The sequence below is a fragment of the Bombus bifarius genome, unplaced genomic scaffold (genome assembly GCF_011952205.1).
Source record: "Bombus bifarius isolate JDL3187 unplaced genomic scaffold, Bbif_JDL3187 scf7180000007966, whole genome shotgun sequence".
Taxonomy (NCBI): Eukaryota; Metazoa; Arthropoda; class Insecta; order Hymenoptera; family Apidae; genus Bombus; species Bombus bifarius.
This window is the reverse complement of record NW_022884352.1, coordinates 4,279,354-4,295,946: the sequence shown is the minus strand read 5'-3', so window position 1 is coordinate 4,295,946 and position 16,593 is coordinate 4,279,354. Positions and strand designations below refer to the sequence as shown.

The window sequence follows — 16,593 nt, the reverse complement described above, 5'->3', positions numbered from 1 at the left end:
GTATCGTACAAAATTTTGTCTTTTTATCAAACGTGTTTTTACCAGGTTCTACGTCTCATTTTCATAGCGTTAAATTTTTCTTCTACGCAAACTCGAACATGGTATCCCGCTGGAGGTAGCCATCCACGTGTTACTTAGCAATAAAACTAGACAGATTTATCGAATTGTAAAGTACAAATTAAATAATAAAAAAAAAATTGTTCTTCTTTTACCGAGAAGAAAGATTGTAATTTACAAAACAGTAATTTTCCTCCAGTTTTCAATCGTATGCTTCTTCAATAATTTTCTTTTTCTTTTTTTTTTTTATTTCGTTGTTTACATTCACAATTTGTCCGATTTGGACATTTGGTAAAATTTTTTGGCTGTTTGATTATCATGTGGGTGGCTACCCCCAGCGGGGTACCATCTTCGTGTTTGTTAGGTTATATCCTGTATGAGATCTGTTGGGTGTTTCCTGTTCAATAATTGTTCAACTCATACCTGCCATGCAGAGGAATTTTTCCTAGCATTGGTAACTTGTTTTTTTTCTTTCTTTTTTTTATTATTTAATTTGTACTTTACAATTTGTCTAGCTGCACATTTGGTAAATTTTTCCAACTCAATTGCTAAATAACGCGTGGATGGCTACCCCCAGCGGGATACCATCTTCGAGTTTGACTATTTTATTTCAATAGCGAGATCACTGGAGTGTTCTCTTTTTAATCTTCTTCCTATGAGAGTATTGGTAACTCGTATGGCTTGTAAAATTTCTTTAATAATATCAATCGAATCGTAAAAGGGGGTCCAGGTGGAAATTATTCCCTGAAAAACTGTATTTTGTCTGAAATCTTCGTTTGTTCGATGAAAGAACTATTGGAAACGCAGGATCGGATATCTAATCCTCGGAACGCGAGGAACCGGCGCGTACCATCGAGCCCTGTTGGGAAAGGGCCCGAATTCTACGGCGGCATCAAATATTTGACAATATTTTCAAAAGTTTCGAAAACGTAACCCAACACTACGCCACTTTTGAGGCTAGATTAGGCCCCCGTAGACCAATGGAATTCTTTTATGCGGTGGCAAGATCCTCATGCTGCTAGATGAACAGAGAAAGACAGAATTCTTTAGGGTCGATCGTGATCCGATGATATCACGTTGCGCTTCCCGAGGGCTGCGCAACAGGTTAGATCCGCGAAAGATCATCGCGATAATCTAAATGGAAAATTGTATTGAATCAGCAGCAACATAATGAAAGCCTTCAGGTAGTTGGCTACCCGTATAATGACAGTTAATGCTCGTAATCTGAACCGTGGCAGCTATTTTTTTCGATCCTTCTAGAAACGGACCGAATGGAACGCTTATATTATTCCTCTTTTTCATCCCTTCGTCTCTCTCTTGTTCGCCGTCTGTCTTTTTCTTCTTCTTCTTCTTCTTTTTTTTTCGCTTTTTTTCACTGCCCCTGTTCTCCTTTTTCGAGCGTTCTGTGCCGCGATTGCGTGTCTTGTCATTTAATACCGCAATACCTTGGGCCCCCTTTTGTGGTCTGCGCTCGAATGTCGACCGATGAATCGCGAACACCTTTATTAATGACAGCGCTCGCTGTATTAATTTTATGTGCTCGTCGTGAACGTGTGACCAAAATGCCCGGCCATTCGCATGTAAAACCGCTTTTCACTTTCTTTCCCTTTCTTTCTTTTCGCCTGGTCGCTGATACTTTCCAGCCACACTTTGAACTACATTTTGATCAGATTAATATGATAATCAGCGTATTACTTTCTGGCTGGCAACGTCATCTTTTTTTGTTCTGATTGAAAGTTTGGAGATATTTCAGAGAGATCCTGCAGCCGCGATTAAGTATAGACAGTTGAAGTTTATGTCGATGCAGCCACCTGGTACTTTACGTTTCTTCGATTCTTTAATTTAACTTTCTTCAGGTTTGTCAGCTTGTTTTATTATCTAGATGGGACGCGTAAATGTGGTTTTTTCTTTTTTTTTTTTTTTTTAAATATCACATGTGTAAAAGGAATATACCCAATGGAATATTTATAAATGCTTTCACTTATCAAAATTTCGTTCAGTGTTCGATATTTATGTGCTATTGCTCGGTGTTTGACATTTTTCCAAGTACCGTAACATAGGGCCGTAACATTATCCAATGGTAATGCGATCATTTTTCAGTAAAGCCTTCTTTTTTCAGTAGAAATTAAGGGATTTATTGTGCGAGTTTCGAACGTGTTGACATGTCCAGCTGGACAAATTGTAAGGTACAAATTAAATAATAATAAGAAGAGAAACGTGTTATGGTTACCGCATAGTGGTCGTTTGTACGAAGGGCACGATGGATCTAGGGACACGATAGCCCTTTGGATGATCGCCATCTAGCGTTGAAGGGCCAAACCATGCACTTTGGGGAAGTTAAAAGGGCTAATAATAGATGGTGCGTGGTACTTAAAAAAAATTTGCATATAATGCGAAATACCAGAAAGTGTAATTAAGTGACCACGTTAGACGTCTTTGATTTATGTCTCAAGAACACGTAGAACAAATTCTGTGTACTAATTTATTATATAATTTGTATTTTGTAATTTTTGTAATTTTACAGCGAGAGTTATAATTTTGTTAGGTCTGTTTTACGATATGTTTCAGTGGAATACGTAATTTGCGCTTAAACATAGGAAATGTAAATTGTTGGATGATAAAGCAATGTCTATTTACAATGATTGAAAATATTCGTTCTGTCTGAATGACGTACAATAAAATATTCTTTAAACACATACTTTTTAGATTCAATCTTTTTTATTTTCACTCGTACAAGAATTTGTAAATTTGAAACTACGAGTATAGCATTTATAACATTTGTCCATTTTATTCTCAGATTCTTACGAAAGATAAATATCGTTATTCTAAAATAATTACTTTCCGATACAGTATATCCTTTCGTTATGTTGTCTGTTACATGTTAAAAACATTGAACTTCATTTCTATCATTGCTCGATGATTCAAACTTACAAATCGAAAGATATTTCGAATTAAATACCACAAAGGAGTAAGGAGTGAATTGCAATGGTAAAAAATAGTTTTTCACACAATTTATTTATTGAATACAGTTACAATACATTATACGTTGAATAAGAAGCAAAATGAATTGAAACATACACTCGAACATCGAACCAAAAAATGAAACACGAAAACGCAACACAGGACATAATTAATGATTAGTTAGTAATGGTTACATAAAATAGTATGAGTAAGCCTAAAAATTACGAATAAAGGTGCACAAACCGAGAAAAAAAAAGGGACAAAAAAGGCAGAAATACAAAACATACAAATACAAAATTTCTCGAATACGAAAAAAAAAAAAAAAGAAAAAGAACAATTTCGACACACGAATTTCAATTTTACCGATCGATGGGCAGATCTCGATCGATTCTGCTTGGATAAGTAGAAATATCACAAGATATCGCTCGAGCTACAATTCCATTAATTCTATCCTAACTTACAAAAATTATCATAATTTTAACTCTACGAATAATTATCACAGTTTCGGTTGTTATAGTTTTCTATATAAAAGGATTATCTTTCTACGAACTAATATTGCAATTTTCTGGAAGACAATGAAGGCAGTGAGATCACGTTGTTACACGTTGCTGTAACAATTCCACGGTTTCCTTCAAACCACTTTACATATCACAGTTCTTTCGTTTAGCTTACAAACTATCGCAGTTATCTCGATCGATCGCTAATATCACAGTCTCTTCGAAGCATAGTCTCTACGATTTATCACAGATCAGATGTTTACGAATGCAATATAAAGCCTTCTGCGTAACGTATCACAATTTATGAGATTATAGGGAATATGCACTGGGCGGCCTGTGTGCTCGAATAAAATCGAGAGGTTACATCTACGATTATCTATCTTTATATGTAACTTTACTATCACAGTTTGACAGTCTAATAATATTTTCCAACTTGAAACATCCTTACAGCTATTATTGCAATATCCCCCTAACTTTACGTTACTTATTAAAACATTAATTCTTCTCTTAACGATCGTTAAAGCTAATACACATATCGATTAAAGCTGGTAACCAGGAGTTAAGTCAAGCAAATCTATAATCTTAACTTCTAGTGAAAGACATCGAAATATAAATGAAATTGAAGTGCAACTTAAATTCGCGAAATATAATGAAAGACCTTACTAATGGTAGATATCTATCGATCCTCGATCTGCATCGCCATCTTACAATCTTCTTGAAATTCTTCCGTCAAGTCGTCTTCTTCCTAACGGGACCCGAAGTGGCTCTTAACAGTTATACATTTTCATCGCCAGTTCCTTCAGCTCGTTTTCCAGGTTCTCGTTCCTCAGGTTGCGCAGCTCCTCGTCGTCCAGCCGCGTCCTGAACGCTGTCAGATCGATCTCGTTAACGCAATTCTTCCAGCCAATCTGCTCGTTTCCTCGAATGACCTCTCGACGAACCCTGCCGTATAATCCTCGAACGGCCGACAGAGCGTTCTTGATGGCGCGTCTGGCGAGCAGCCCACTGTCAATACGTCGATCAGTCATCGAACTGTTGGTTACTCTCGAAATTTGCCTCTTCATGGTGGCGCCGACACAGCAGAAAAACCGGTCGCGATTCCTGACGTTTCAGAACCAGACTGCTAACTCTCGGTGTTCTTGATCGACGATCTTTGCGGTGTCTCAACTGTAGCCTGGTCGTGTACGTCAACGTAGATCTTCGTGTGTGTTGACTCTGATTGTATATAGATATATAGATATATGTATATAGATGTGTATGTATATATGTATGTATGTATAAGTACGGTAAGAAGGCAATCCTCTTCTCTGTGAGTGAGAGAGATAAAAGAAGAATGTAGAGCGAGGCGGAAATGAAATAAGATGAACACGTGCACACGTATCTTTCTCGATATGATTCGCCTTTATCTCTAGAGATGTGCACGTTTTGAGTAGGTGTGATTGAGTGTGAGCTAGGATGAGGAGTGTTCCTCTTATATAGAAGGGCTGCGCATGCGCGTTCTTCGTGTCGAGGAGGGCAGAGGGTGGAGACAACGTCCTTTCGCACAGGTACGTGCGTGGGTCCGGCTGCGCAGAAGGGCAGGTACCTTCCACCCCTTCGTTGTTGTTTGTGTCGTCCACCCTTGTCGAAGAGGCGAGTAACCGCCGGTTATGTAATTTACATATCACGTGATGCAAACGGGAATTTTTATGTGAGAATTTTGTTATTAGTCCGGCACTCATTGTTGTATGGTATTGTTTTGTTTTGCAGGGGTGGAATTATCATCAACTAGAGAGGACTAACTTCCTGCTGAAATTATCATATTTTGTCGTTTATCTTGTTATGTTAATTTTGGAATTACCAATTTTCCATTGTGATTTGTGTCACGAAATCTGAAAATTACCATTCTCACGCTTGACTTGGCCTTATTTAAATAACGTGTTTATACTGTTTCAATTTGAACGAACTGAAGTTAAAAATTTATAGAGAAAGGTACGTAAGTAGAAAACAAGGACAAAGCTCCTAGAAAACAGTCATGGAATGTTTATAAAATTGTATAAAATACAATCGTACGTGCATTTATAAACGTGCGTAAGATTCATAGAAAATATTTTGTATTTTGATTTCTAGCATAATTTTATTTAAATAAATACCAAATGAAATTTAAAAAATACACAAACACAATTAATTAAAAAAACAAATATTAGAGATTATATTTTCAAATATCCCTCTAAATGCGATATTCTTTGGTTAGCAATAATGCGTTGCTTTGCGCACGCGCGAATTTAAGTTAGTAAAAATTTGTCGTACTAGGAAATAGGAACAAATAGGAATAAAGAAAACAGCAAAACGTCCTAGAAGAAAGACAAACAAATAAGTTTGACATTGGGAATTACTCGAAGGCATAGGTGGATTGTAACGAAGACCGCTTAAAAGAGTAAAAGAACGGCCAAGGAAAACAGAACAAGAAACGCAGGAGAACTGAGAAAGGTAAAAAGATAGAGGAGGGTGAACGATTAGCGAGGTGACGAACGAGAGCAAAAGAGAAAAGAAAGGATGGCCGTGGCGTACGCGCAGCACGAGCTGCGCACGGTACGCCAGAAAAACAAAAACCCGGCAATGAGAAGAAGCCGGGCTTAGTTAGCAAAGGAAAGTAAATCGATGGAGAGAAAAAAGGAAGAAAGAAAAGAAGCATTACGGAACCCGTGCAGGAAGATAGAACGACCCGGGCGATCATCGACAAAGAGGGACAATGGTCTAAAAGAAGACGGAAAGTAGGTGTTTTATCGTGGCAGACGTTCTGCACGAGCTGCTCACCGTATAACAGACAGAGATGAAATTGTTAGGTAGAAAGAAATCGGATGAATAAGGACAACGAACGAAGAAAAGGATAGAGATCGTTGGAAAACCGTGGTAAGAATTCGTAGGAGCAAGATGGAATATTTCTGTGACGGAGAACGAAGAAAAAGGAGGAGAATATGGGTACTTGGTGGCGCACGCGCAGCACGAGCTGCGCACGGTACTATAGAAAAAGATGCAGACACGATAAAAGGAACAAGGAAAGCGGAAGGAGGATGGAAAGTATGCCGAAAGCCAAGAAGCCGGTAGAGGAAGTAGCGTCAACATAGAGGGAGCAAGAGAGAAAGGAGAGGGCGCTCGTTCCTGGCGTACGCGCAGCACGAGCTGCGCACGGTAGCACTTGGCGCATGCGCGGCACATGCCTGTACTTCGATCAGAGAAACGAGTGCGAGAGAAGCACGTGGTGAGATTGCACAGGAGGAGAAAGGAAGTTGCCTCGGCATCGAGAAGCAACAAAGGACGGAGAACGTCGTGTGTTGAAGGTGAGTGAAAGAACTGGAATATTCTAAAGAACGAAACGAGACGGATAGATGTAGTCGTTACATGGGGCACGTCCGTGAATCAAACTGCGAAGGAAAAAGATCTTCAACGGGAGGGAGAGAGAAACGTGTCGATTTGACGAAATGGTGGGGATAGAAGGATAACTTGTTGCACAGAAGGCCGTAATACTGCGAACTTAACCTTAGATCGAGAATGGAAAACGGAACGCGATTTCTGTTGCGGTTTATGTATTTGCTTTCATTGCGATACGTCCAGTAATTTCACGTGCACTGTATATCTTTTTTCTGTAATAATTCTGGTTATTGACGAAGCTATATACAGATAATCAGTTTTTATATAGTTTTCAACGATATTGAATTTGTGAGTAGGACGGGTTTATTGTTTCCTTAAAATTTGTTTAGGTTACAGCAGTTGAATAATGAAACTTACAGTTTATTGGAATCACGGAACTTCGAGATTCCTCTAGAACGTATAGTAGGAATTTGAAGATAAAAATACAGCGAATAGGACAGGGCTTCTAAATTTCATGTTTTGAAAACATTTCAAAATTAGATGTTAGAGACATTCTTTCTTACACGTTTACACTTTATTAAAATTAGACTGCATTTGCTTAATAATATGATTTTTCAAAATTGAAAATATACTACTACGACACTAGAATTACTAATAATACGATTAAAAATATGCACAATTCATTTAGAATAATAGTATAATTATTCATTATTATACAAGTATTATTATTATTGTTGTACATGATTACAACTAATGTGGTCTATTTATTATTTATTTATTAGTAATAATACTATTATTTACTCGCTTAGTTTTCTTATAGGCGTTATATATTGACCACCGCACAATCTTTACGCCTTTAAGAAAGATTATATCAGAGCGTTAGAGATGATTTAACCGTTGAAAGAGCACAAGAAATTCGAACGTCGCGCTCATCTGCATTAAATGAACAGTCGTACGTGACGCATCTGCAAAGGGAGAAACGAGAGGATGAAAATGGCTGCAACCACGTAGAAAACGATCGATAAGAAGTGAAAATCTCCGTGAACGTGATTTACATTCCACGCAAATAGGAGGGCCCGGAGGGTTGCTCGTATTAAATGCGGCTGGCGCGAGAAAACGTCCGGCTAACGCTCCTATACACTCAAGGATGTCCGAGATAGTCCTTTTGTCTGTGTCGATCGTTTCTAACTAAATTGAGAGCTTCGGGTTACACCCGGTAACCAGAAGCTATTACCACGCTCCGATCAGATCTCGTATCTACGGAATAAGTTATAAGATGGGCCGATAGCGCGGATAATCCGATCGTTTAACTGGGCCGTTTCGATCTATCGATCATTAACGCCTCGTCGATCTCCACCATCCATACGCGAATCCGTTTCCGAGGTATTTTAATCTCTGAACCTTCCGAGAACCATTTTCAGTTAACAGCCACTCGTCGCCCTCGAATTATATCGATATTTCCAACCTTTAATTTCGTTTGACGATTGATTAAAAAAGAAGAAAAAAGATAAAGGAAAGTACACCGGAATGATTTTATCATTCCACGAGGAAAATTCTCTGCAACTTAATTTCGTTTCATTTGTTGGAATAATGTCTCAGTCTGGTTTTTTCTATTGGTGGTTTAAATTTAATGGGGAGATAAGATATTTTTTAAAATGGATTTTGGCGTATATTGGTAATCAATACAAAAACTTTTGATGCTAATTATAACGAAGAATCCGGTCGTGTATCGTGGATACGATCCATGTGATATGATCCTTGTTAGCGAGCTCCGAGTTTATAATGTTGAATCTTATGTACGTGGGTTGATACTTTAGTCGGACTTGTTTGGGGTGTTGTATGGAGGCTGTTGGTAATTTTGTTGATCTTGCTGAATAATAAAGATACAAAAATTGTGTTGAATTATGTTAATTCATAATTAGATTTTATAGACTAAAATTACATAGTATCTCAACCTGTTTACTTAACCTGGGAATTCTAATTTTCAAACTATAACCAAAGTTCAAAATCGCATTGCTTGTTCGTTTCAGTATGTTCATAACTTCTCACATCTTTCATTATTTGTTATCACGATTTGTCTGCGTGGTATAAAGTTATTACAAAATTTCATTCACAGATTTCTCTTCGCTTAAAATGGAACTACGTCTCACGCACATCTGTTGGATTATCTTTTTTTTCCCAAAGAACTCTTTTCGTGTTATATACTTATCAAATTACCAGCTCCACCCACCGAACTTTCCATTTTCATGCGCCACTTTGGTATACTTCACACTCTTACTTTGTCATCGATTGACTAAAATCACGCGATAAAGTATTTCATTAAATCGACGCTTCTTACAACGTGTATTACAAACTTTCACAATGTTGGTTAATTAATTATTTTTAATCTCACCAAGGGGAGAATAAAAATCCCGTTAATACGCGTTTAAGGAGATATAACTTCGTGTCAAGGTCTCGTAAGCGTGGCTAATTTGCTCTCAAGTATGATATCCGTTTAAGGACGTCTTACTGTCGGATTTTCGACTATTTAAAGCATGAAATACGAAGGCATTTGTGTTGGACGTCGCGAAATTCTTGAAAGTAGCCGCTTCCTCTAATGGGCAATCAGCTCGAGATGAATGGGACGAAGTTCGCGAGTGAATCGCTCGGAAAGTATGCGCACATCGCGAAGCAGAACCTCCGTATTTTATGGACTTGGAATAGCGAGACATGTAAATGTAACGTAGAGAGTCGTGCAGCAAAGGATTCCACTAATGGTTGAATCAGTTTCAAGATGAATGGGACGCGAGGGATGGCAAAGGGGTGTGCAAGGTCTTCTCCACTCGCGATATTTAGATTCCTGACCAACCGCACGCATCTGTCGGCCTTCCCCTGTCCGATATTTCCTCTCTTTCTTTCCCCCCTTTAATAGTCCAACGCGCCTACGCGTTTATTTCAGTGCATGTGTACGAATGCATCTGGATGCATTCTGATGCTTTACAGAATCAAAAATATTCTTATCAACCCAATACAATCTGCTGTAACTTTATGCTCTGTAGTTTTGAGTAGGAACAATTGAAAGAAATTTCGTATTTCAGCTGTGAATTTATCATTGGCGTAGTTTTGACCCTTTATCGATTGTAATTGTAATTTTACTTGTTTATGAGGAATTTTAATTGGTCGGGGTCTCTCATTGCGCAATCTATTACGGATTGACGCAGTCGATGAGGCACGAAATATCGTACGGCGGTAATCGATTTCCTTATTACATGTATCCGGCTATCCAGACGTCATCCGGCAGAAAATTGGAAATTCCGATGACGAACGCGTTTACGTCCACCGTAATGCAATATGCTAATATTGGCTACAAAGTGAATATTTCGTATCAATCGGTATAATAACGCGGTGGGATAGTACAGTGTTTCAATAGAACCTTCACTATTCGAACTAACCATCACTTTCTATCACTCTCTTCCGGTAATCGAATAACTTCATTTTCATATAAAACAAGATCATCTGCTTTTGTATCATCTTTCAAGAAGTTTAACAATTTTTTCCAGTTTCTGTTCTCGTTTCTCAATTTCTCCCGCGTAAAACCTTCCGCAAATCTGCCAGTATTATCAATAATCCGCTAATCTGTGCTAATTAAAATTCTACCGTAATATTCAGGGATAATAATTGCCAAGTATAAGATCTCTATCGTAATTTTCCAATTAAAAAATATCTATCGTAATTTCCCAGTTAAAGCGCGTCAGCTGTGGACAAATCTGCTGACAATTTCTGACGGCAGTGTAAGCATTTCGGTATCTAGGCAATCGCTTAGGGTACACGTGGAAGCGCGTGCACGCGCACACAGCCACGCACCAGCACAGGGTAACGCGCGGGTGCGTTTTTCGAGGGTGTGTTGATCGGCTCGCTCGCTTGCCTGCCATCGGCCCCAACAGCGTCTGTATATCTCTTGGTGGCAGCTGGAGGTTTCGCGCGTGAGAACTCGGTGGCTCCGAGGTTCCCTGGTTTCTCGTCGCCACCTGTCCTCGTGCTGCTCTCTCGAGGCGACTGCCAACCCTCTTTCCTCGTCCTCCTTTTCCTTCTGCCTCTTCGCTCGCCTTCTCCTCCTCCTCCTCCTCCTCCTCCTCCTCCTCCTCCTCCTCCTTCTCCTTCTCCTCCTCCTCCTCCGCCTCACCCTTTGCAACCCTTCGCGAGGTAATCACGCCTCGCTATATAGGCACGAGGGGCGGAGACCGGAGAAAGTATCGGCTTGTTTTGACGTTATGCTAATGCACAGCGCGTTATCCCGCTCCACGGTGCAACAGATTGTGCTACTGTGATCGTAAAACGTCGTTTCGCGTCCTGATGAGTATGCGGGATGAATGACGCCGAGGGTTTGTCGATTGCCAGTCGGTAATATTGATTAGGTGATCGAGAGAATACTGTCTTCGCAGTTTTGGTGGCGATGGTAATTATAGATGTATGATGCTCCTTTTTGCAAATTCCTTGTGGTAGATAGCAGAGGATTTTTTGGACAGTTAACTTGTTAACTTGGATTGTTTCTTAATCGAAGAGGCGTTTTTACGCAGCTTGAGTATGGTCTCCGAGACACTTTCGTAATGAGTCGGTGTTTGCTCGTGTATCAACGATCAGACGAGAATTTTGTTCGTGTGTGGGAGAGAAAATTGTAGTTAATTGTAGGTAACTTTTTATTTCGTGCTACAGTTGGAGGAAATGTAAATTTCATATTTATAACGCAAGATTATACGCGTTACGCTTCGTCTTGTTTCACTACAAAATTTCATCATTTCTAATTTACATTACTTGAAGTTCTATCGTATGGATATTGTTCAGCTAAATTGTATTAAAAATTCGTACTAAATCGAATTTGATCTTGATATCCAATTTATGTTTCTTTACACACCCGTATATCTTCTTTTCGCTGGAGAAGCGATTAGAAGAAAGAAAGAAATTTTCCCGATACTTTCAAAAAATATCACACAAGCTACTCTCAAAATTTGTACCAGGAGATTTTCCTAATTATAGGACATTTCAATAAAAGTAAATACCTACTCTGACTCCAATTTTTATTTACACTTAATATCATAAGAAAATCCGGATATTATAAAATTCGTAAAACCAATTAGGAGAAAGAAACAAGTTTCCTCTACACGTTGAAAAAAATATCACACAAACTACTCTCAAAAGTAAAACCCTGTACACACTAATTTCTTTCAAGCTTTTCTCCTGCTTTAGAGGACGAAAGCAATTCCGTGGTGGACAATTGGAGACATTTGTCCGGATCGGCATGCATGTTTTCTCGAGTTTCACCCTGGGGTCCCGGGGCCGGGCGGGCTGAGGATCGTAAGCGTGCACGAAGCGTGGTGGTCGTGTGCGAGAAACGTGTACGTCGTTTTTGGGCCCGTAAACCCCGTAGGTCCCCGTGCGCACCCTCCTCTCTTTCGTCGATTCTCCTTCTCAAGCCTCGTGGCTAGCACGCACCGAACCAGCAGCGATCCGATCGAAAAAAAATTGGGCCTCATAACGGTCGAGACCGAGGCTCGTAGATGCTGTCAGGCAAGAGGAAGCTGCGTACTCGCGGTCAGCGTCGTTGAAACTGCCAACAAACGCAGCCAGCGGAAAATTGTGCCGGCACGATGTGCTGTATCGTACAGTAATTTCGAGTCAAGAGACCGTAAATTATCTGGCAATGCTGATAAGGCAGAGCTGCTGAAATAAACAATTATTGAGAGTATTAAGACGTACACTGGCTCACGAAAGTATGTCTATATACAGTATGACTATATATGCTATAGATATAATTGAATCGAATATGAATATGATAGGACTGATTTTTAAGAGAAACAGAAATATCGTAACGACATATATGGCTTGGCAACTAAGTGATTGCGCATTTTGTCAATACCACGTAATGACAATGCGCAATCACTTAGTTTCCAATAGGTTCAAAATGTTCCATGTTTCTCGTGCTGTACATGACACAATTTGAAAGTGTGCGTCCCGTGTGAAACCTCGGTTCGCGTAATTAGCATATGTACGAATTATCAACGAATTAAAGAAGAAAAAATGGCATGAAATACTTTATGCAATATGTACCTGCAGTTTTTGCAACTTTCCCCTAATTTCTGGAATTTCTTTCTGGGATTCTGACACGTCATTGAGGTCAACGATAGTGGATTTAAGTGGATTTTTAAAAAAAAGGAAAAAAAAGCACGAAGAGGCGAGAGCCAGGCAACGGACCTCGTGGATCATTTCGGCAAAAGATATGGCCAAAAAAAGAAGGAAAAAAAAGAAATTAATGCCGTTTATTGTGCGCGGTACGGCTGTAATTAAGACACGACGAAGTTTTCGTGCAATGAATCGGCGCAATAAACGAGTTGCGAACGTGTGACACAGTTTCGCGATGGCGCGCGTTTTTATTCGAACCAAACGTTCGGTGTAACCTGTCCGCCTTCCTTGGGGGACCGTTGCCGCCGTTCAATCACACGCGTACCGCATACCACGTATTTATTCTTTAAAGCAGCGTCGAAACTTGAATTTTATCGTCGACTCGCAACCGACTCGACTCGCTACTATTAATATCCGCGTCTTATCGTGGGAAAGCGTACTTGCAGTGTTTTTAAAATGTTTCTCTCTTCATCCAAGGTTTCTTTTTTTCAATGAAGTGCAATTTAATTTCGTTGAATGAAAGATTCTTTATTAAAAGTCATTATATAAGTATCAAGATTGCACGATCTAAGTAATAAATCAGTGATTATTTACGATCATGTCTTGGAATGAATATATAATCGTTATTATGGAGAGTTGATTAAATCTCATTATTTTCAATATTTTACGTTACGCAGATTTATATTTTTCTTTTCTTACACGGGGAATATTTGATCTTTGAAATAAATTTATACTTCATCTATATTAGTCGGTGATAACAACTGAGTTTTTTAAAATGTTACTTTCTTTATAAATAAAAGATAAGAGAGAGAGAGAGAGAGAGAGAGAGAGAATATTTTACATTTTTTATTAAAAGAATAAAATTCTCGATACCGTTAACACTTTGCGAACTTGAGACGCGAATTCGCGTCTTACATACTTTATGCGACGTCCTATAAAAATGTTAACTACTGTTGAATAAGACAGTAAAATCGACAATGTATGTTATAATATACGCTTTTATATTACATGCTTGAATAACACGAAACCAATATCAATATATTAGATATGATGTTGATTGCTCGGAAAGTTCGTTCAGATTTTTAAGGAATTTCGTCGACGTAGAAAATCATATGGAAAGGTTTTTCGCTGAAAGGCATGAGAGGTTCTGCAACGATGGAATATTCAAGCTGCGCGAAAGACGAAGAAAGATCGTGGAAGAAAATGGCACCTGTACGATCCAATAAACGTATATCGAATGGAAATGTAAATCGGAACGAACTTTTCCAGCGATCGTTTCGATCTTTTTAATCACGTCAAAAATATTAGGTTGTCCAAAAGGTTTCTTTCGTTTTATAAGATGATAATAGACGAACAATAATTTCTGTTTCATACTATTTCATTGAATTATCATTCATTTCGTTCTATTTTTATTATTATGTTCCTGCATAATTCGATAAACTAATAAAAAACAAAAAACATCGTGCGTCTGTTATTTCCTCATGAAACGAAAGAAACTTTTCGGACAACCCAGTACGCGGGAATTCGGACTATATGTTTGTCTGAATTCGGTTCTCAAAAGCTTCGATTCGTCTTCATGCGTCACGTAACGCAGTGCATTTCGATTTATATCGGGTTGGCAACTAAGTGATTGCGGATTTTGTCATTAGCTGGTATTGGCAAAATCCGCGATCACTTAGTTGCCAAGCCAATATAGCGTTCGTAGACACAATGTGCCGTGTTCGATAGACGAAATCGAAAAGGAAGCGTCAACGTCGGCCTTAAACGACCAACGTATCACTGGTAAGCCAGCGGGATGGTGCTTATATCAGACACGTTATATCAGACGCGTTGTATGTACATTGGATCGATAAGCATTGAGCGGCGAGAGAGCAAAGTCATTACTCCCGAGGAGATCGGGTCTTACTACTACTATTGTAGCGATGGAACTAAGTTTCTCTTCTCTATAAGCAAATACCATTCACGAACTATAATAATTCGTCCGTTCAGCTGTTGCATCCTCAGAGGCTGGTTTCGAAACACAAATTTTGAAGATTGACTTGTAATACTAATAGAAATACTCATAATCTAATTATGAGAGTTACAGAGATGCTACTGTTTTATTGAATTCTTGTAACAAATACGGAATAATTTTATAGAATCGTAAAATTCCAAAAATCTTAACGCCAATTATACAAATCGTCGAACCTTTCCATCAGATTTAGGAAGATTCTACAGAATCGTAAACGAAGAAGAGAATTCCTATTGTTTTAACGAGAATAGCAAACTAATGAATTTCTCAAATAATCTTTACGAAACTTCTATAGAATTATAGGCAATAAATTCTTCTAATTTTTTAATTAGAATACAGCTCACAGAAACACTGTCGTTTCGTTAAAATTGTCTACGAGATTTCAGAGCGTTCTACAAAATAACCAGGAAATTTAATATTTCATCGACGGTAGAAAGGAAATTTTATAATTTCATTTTGATTTACAATTCCATACTTGTACGAGACTTGATCCCATCGCTGACTACTACGTATTCCGCAGAAGTGGTACGGTCGAGATAGAGAAGAGGACACGTTCAGCGAGTATTCAACGGGCATCGCAACTCATGAGAAGCGACGTTATTCTCGTGGCGTGGCTTTGGCAGGAACACGCGATTCGTCAGGAGGGGAGACGTCTAACAAGTGACAGCTCGATACCACGGCCCGATATCCGCGTGTCGGTCGATCGTGCAGAGAAAAAGATCGTTTGCCAAGGACCGGTAGAACGAGCTCCTCTCCGGCTTCGATGCACACCACCACGTGTGCTTGCCTTGCCGCTCTTTTCTCTCCCTTGCCTCCATTTAATCGACTTAATCTCCCTTCGCTCATCAGCGAAAAAACTATGATATTTATGCTGTTAGAACGTTCCGCGGCAATCCGCGTGTCGTCGCTGCTTTAACGTTGTTGTATATTGCTAGTCAAAAGTTTTGACAAGTTTGTTAGAAATTTATTCACTTTGGATCATGATCGTTTGCGTTTTATTTTCGAGCTGATTATAGAATTTTCCAATTAGAAATTATTTTAGTACATGGCGAGCCTCGTAGTATTTCCTCTCGTCGGGTAATTTATTTTTCATTACTTTCGCAATTTTTGCCAATACGAAGATAGAAGACTAAAAGAACCGTTTCATGAATAAAGTCATCGGGACGTGTTTAAGAATTTTAGATAGATGTAAACTGATAATCGAATTGTAATTTCCATTATGCGGTTGCGACGCTCGTTCGCACGTACATTTTCATTAGAAAATTCAAATTCTTTTCGCTTATCGCGTAAACGATGTGAAACTTTTGCGCGGTAGTATATGTAAGCACTTAAACTCGCTCATCGATGGGCTCTCGCGATCTCGAGAAACGTCGATGAATCTCCAACGTGCAATTTACAGTTATTCAGCCGTGTCGCTACTTTTATTACGCTACCTGGCGGGTTTTCAATTTTGTTTGCCTTTCATATACGACTTCTCCGCAACAACTTGAAAGGAAATAGCGAAATCGCGCGAAAACTGTTTGAAGCTAAAAATATTTTACTGCTTCGTTTACGTGGAAA

The 16,593-nt window shown here is 38.9% G+C and overlaps 1 protein-coding gene across 3 annotated transcripts in view; it reads left to right on the top strand.

Moving 5' to 3' along the window:
• LOC117213028 (tubulin polyglutamylase TTLL4-like) overlaps positions 1–16,593 on the top strand; it is a 238,013-nt gene that overhangs the window by 107,816 nt on the left and 113,604 nt on the right. Inside the window, exon 1 of one of the 3 annotated variants that reach the window (XM_033458587.1) lies at positions 6,377–6,835. The exons of the other annotated variants lie outside the window; for them this stretch is intronic. The gene's annotated coding sequence lies outside the window, so the exon portion shown is untranslated. Of the gene's footprint in view, positions 1–6,376; positions 6,836–16,593 lie in introns of those variants that run through there. 3 annotated transcript variants of the gene reach the window in all.